Source organism: Arachis ipaensis, chromosome B8 (genome assembly GCF_059453495.1).
Source record: "Arachis ipaensis isolate K30076 ecotype BB chromosome B8, ASM5945349v1, whole genome shotgun sequence".
NCBI lineage: Eukaryota > Viridiplantae > Streptophyta > Magnoliopsida > Fabales > Fabaceae > Arachis > Arachis ipaensis.
In genome coordinates this window covers 113266063-113270973 of record NC_142443.1, presented here as the reverse complement: position 1 = coordinate 113270973, position 4911 = coordinate 113266063, and the positions used below count along the sequence as shown (strand labels likewise).

At 38.7% G+C, this 4911-nt stretch overlaps 1 non-coding gene across 1 annotated transcript; it reads left to right on the top strand.

Moving 5' to 3' along the window:
• Nucleotides 1-1156: 1156 nt before the first annotated feature.
• Nucleotides 1157-1264, top strand: LOC148549300 (small nucleolar RNA R71). The gene has a single exon (XR_015898200.1). It is a non-coding gene; the product is annotated as a small nucleolar RNA R71 (small nucleolar RNA).
• The last annotated feature ends 3647 nt before the right edge of the window (nt 1265-4911 follow it).

Sequence of the window (4911 nt, the reverse complement as noted above, 5' to 3'; positions counted from 1 at the left end):
CAAGATGTGGGAATGGGATAGGGATGGCGCCACTTGCAGCTTCTGTATCCTTTGGTGGTCTATTCCTTTGCTGAGCTACTTCTTCTTCAAACTTGTCTTGTACTTTATCTTCATCTTCAGCATCTTCCATTTCAGCATCTTCTACTTCCACTGAGGCTTCAATTGGGGCGTGTTCTATTGGGCTTGGCTCCTCCTGATTCCTCTCTGGCAGTGTGGTTTCAGACCTTAAAGTGATGGCATTGATGCCACCCTTGGGGTTAGGTAAGGTTTGAGAAGGAATTCCACTGGAGCTTAAAGGTTGGTTAGTGGAAGTAGGTAATGAATCTATCCCGGCGGCGAGAGCTTGTAAAGTGGCATTCAGACCATTTAGAATAGAGTTTAGTGTAGTCTGCATGTCTTGTTGTCCTTGTGCAAGAGAATGAAGCATCTCGTCATTTGATGAGGAATTGGGATAAGTGATCCAAGGGACCTGTTGTTGGTTGTGCTGGGGTCCTTGTGATTGCCTTAGGTGAGGAGCTCTGTAAGGTTGGTTCTGATTCTGCTGTCTGTTGTTGTTATTCCACCTCTGGTTTCCATTGTTATCTCGGCCTTTTCTATTATAGTTGTCCCTCCAGCCATGGTTGGAGTTATCTTTCCAACTTTGGTTGGAGTTGTCTTGCCATCCTTGGTTATAGTGTCCACCCTAGTTGTAGTTGCCACCTTGTTGATTGTATCCTTGATTCGGACGGTCATAGAAGTTATGAGTAGCTGCCACAGTGTTGTCTTCTTGTTGGAGCTGCGGGCATTCATCAGTATAATGACTATAATCAGCACATATTCCGCATACTCTTTGTGGAACTAACTGTTGGCTTTGTTGTGGTGGGGAAGGATGAGTTTGTTGTTGATTTAACTGCATTTGCTTCAGTAGGTTAGTCATTTCACATATACTTTGTGTAAGAGCAGAGGTCTCAGTGCCAGAGGAAACCTCTGCAACAGCTTTGGAGTGGTTGCTTCTGTGCCTGTGATTCCTGGTGGACTCAGCTAAGTCGCTGATCAGTTGCCATGCTTCATCTGCGGTCTTGTACTTCTTCAGATAACCATTACTAGCACCATCTAGTGTAGTTTTATCCCGAGGCTTCATGCCTTGAGTGAAATAGCTGATCAACACTAGCCTGTCAATCATGTGATGGGGGCATGCGTCTAAAAGGTTCTTAAAACACTCCCAGTACTCATAAAGAGTTTCTGATTCACCTTGAACAATGCATGAGATCTCTTTCCTTAGTCTGTTTGTAACTTCAGCTGAAAAGTATTTTTCCAAAAATTCTCTCCTGAGCGTATCCCAGTTGGTAACAGTTGCTTCAGGTTGGGAGTAGTACCACTCCCTTGCCTTTTCCTCAAGAGAAAACGGGAAGGCGGTTAACAAAATAGAAGTTTCATTCGCACTGTGACGCCTAACAGTAGAACAGGCTGTCTGAAAATCTCTTAGGTGCTTGATAGGCTCCTGAGCAGGTAAGCCATGAAACTTGGGCATCAAGTTGATTAATGCAGTCTTCATCTCAAAATCTGCAGCCAGAGTTGGATGATGCACTTGATACGGCTGCAGTGTAAAATCTGGGGCTCCGGCTTCCTGGAGAGTAATCCTCCTAAGTGCTGCCATTCTATCTGCACGTGAATCAACTGAATCAGTAGTAAAGGAGCTTGTTTCGCTCTCAGATGGTGGTTCAGATTTGCCCTCAGATGAGACTGGTAAATTGATAACAATCACTTCACCACCCTCAGAGGCTAACCGACGTCGAGCTCACCTAATACGTGAAATAGTTCTTTCAATTTCAGGATCAAATGCGGCTAAGCTCGGATCAGGTAGCAAACGCGTCATTCAATGAGAGAAACGTATAGCTCATGGTAATAAAATAAAAATAAAATATGCAAATAAAAATAAAAATATGTACACTAATTAATAATTTAGCACACAATTACAATTCCCCGGTAACGGCGCCAAAAACTAGTGCGTGGCAGAAGTTAGGCCAATTAAGAGATTGTAATATAAGAACAGTGTTGCAAGTATAGCTTTTAACCAGCTAAAATCTGCCTCACCAATTTAGAAAGGTGTCACAAAAATTTAGAATAAAAATACTGGGAGTATGAGTCCCAGGTCGTATTCCAACGAGTTGCAAGGAAGGGTGCTATTTTATTAATTAGGAATTTCCAAGAGAGTTTAAGTTTGGATAACGAGTAATTAAATAATTGTAAATTAAAGCAATAAAAACTATGAATGATTATTAATATTCTAGATAAAAAGCCTTGACTGGGGGAATGATTAATTGGAAGTTCTATCCTTGTTGGGGTCTCTTAAGTGTAGTATTAAAAAAGTTGTTGTTTTCACTTAGTTAACCCTTACTAAATAAAGGAAAGTCAAGTGATTGAGCTAACTCTTATTCGCAAATTCTAGTTCTCTCCCTTGGGAAGGTCTAGCGTTAGTAAATACAGAACTAGCCAACAACTTCCAGTTTAATCAGCACTTAAGCCTTCCAACTCAAGTGTCTCCTTTTAATCAACCCCCATGTCAAGTATGGAGTCTACTCCATTGAAATGAATATAACGCTCATAAAAATATAAGAAGAAGACATGATAAATTAAATTAAATTAATTAAAAGTAAAAGTAATCCTTTGCATTAACAGTCCATGAAAATAATCCAATTACTACTTTAAACAAGAATTAAGAATATGGAATAAATAAAGGAGTAAGTAAGGAAACAAACTAGAATAGTATCTTCAACAGAGGTAATGACTCTTCAATAACCAAAAGAAAAAGCAATAAACTAGGAATGTAAAGAGAAACTAGAGGGAGAGTAATTCCTCTCTAGATTCAGATCTAAAAACCTAAAAACTATCCTAAGTGTGAATGTATCTAAAATTGTGTTGTGTAAAAGAGGTGTGTTGAGTCTCTACATGTTCCCTGGCTTTATTCTGTATTTCTGGGCCAAAAACTGGGTCAAAACGCGGCCCGAAATTGCCCCCAGCGTTTTCTGTTAATTCTAAAGATCGCGCAGGTCACGCGTATGCGTCATCCACGCGTTCGCGTCATTCAGCGATTTTCCTTGTCACGAGTATGCGTCGTCCACGCGTTTGCGTCATTTGTGCAGACTCCAATCCACGCGTATGCGTCAGGCACGTGCACGCGTCGCTGTAATTTTCTCCATTCCGCGTGCTCGCGTGAGCCATGCACGCGCGTCGATGTTCGCTGGTCATCTCCTTAGTTTCTTGTGTTCCTTCCATTTTTGCAAGCTTCGTCTCCATTTCCTAAGCCATTCCTGCCTTATAAAGCCTGAAACACTTAACACATGGATCACGGCATCGAATGGTATAAAGAAAAATTAAAATACATAAATTAAAGTTCTTTAGGAAGCAAGTTTTTAACCATACAATAAAACTAGGAAGGAAAATGTAAAATCATGCAATTAGTATGAATAAGTGGGTGATGACTTGATGAAACCACTCAATTAAACACAAGATAAACCATGAAATATTGGTTTATCACTTGTCTATGCAACAAAGTCCAATCATCATCAGATTTATCATTAGGCTTCTCTGTACCAAAAACTGGTTGATGAAAATTTTTTACATAAAACAAATCTTCCATCTTTGACTTCTACAAATCATAATTAGGACCATTAAGAGTGATCATCTTACTAGTATTAGTATTAGCTTCCATTCTTCACAGAATCACAAGCCCAAAAAAATACCAACAAGCTCTGATACCAGTATGAAAGAGCCTAGCAGTGGAAACGATACAAATGTCCAACACAAGAACAATATGGAAGCACTCACAACACAATATAGCAGCAACTATAACAAGCAAATAAAGCAAGTAAAGTAATAAGAAGAACACACCGAGATTTTAACGTGGAAAATTCTCTCAATGTGAGAGGTAAAAACCACGGGTCGTCCAGACCAATGAAATATTTTCACTATAATCAAATGAAGTACAAGAAAGTCTCAAACAAAGCACAAAAACGTGCATATAACCAACCAAAATATCAAACACCAAAACTCACAAATGAGAAGCAAGAAGATGAAAAATACCCAAGAAATAGAGCTGCTGTCCGAAGCCTATTTCTTCCTCTGCAGAACTCCAATTAAAATCTTCACCGTTCAGAATGAAGAACAAGATATAAGGAATCTACAGTTCAAATTGCACGTCGATCCAACGGTGAAAGAATGAGAAACTGTTGTTCAAATATTGCTGCTCTGTGTAAAAACGAAAAACCTATTTTCTCTCTTGCGAAGCCAATTTCTCCCACTGCAGACTTACAATCAACATCTTCACCAACCAGAATGAAGAAACAGATGAGAGAAATACGCGGTTCAAATTTCAAGCCAATCCAACGGTGAACGAATAAAAAACTACCATTTAAAATTTACTGCTTTGCATAAAAATGAAAATTCTGTTTTCCCTCCTCTCTCTCTCACTTTGGTGGCTACTTTCTCTCTCTCTCAAAAGATCCCAAAACTTTGATTAGGGTTGAAATACTAGGGTACAAGAATACACGCCCTCAAAAAGTTGGGTTTGGGCCTCACAAAGAAGAGAAAAAACCTAACATTTACTTCTCTGTACTCCCCTGATTACCTCTTTAAGGACCTCTCTATGAACCATGATGAAAAAAAAAAACTTAAATTAGAGTTAAAAAATGGGGTAATTATCTATGGACAAAAAACAAATTATTAAAAATTTGTGTCTATCCTTTTAAATTTTGTGTCAATCATTATCTTTCGTTTAAGAATGGACACAAAAATTAAAAAATAAAAATCCTACAGACATTGTGTTAGTGTCCATATCTCTCTATCCAAACATTTCTTAGGTATTTATTATCTCTGTGTCTTGTCCATAAAACCAAACACAATCATAAATATGAAAAATTTTTGTTTTAAAAA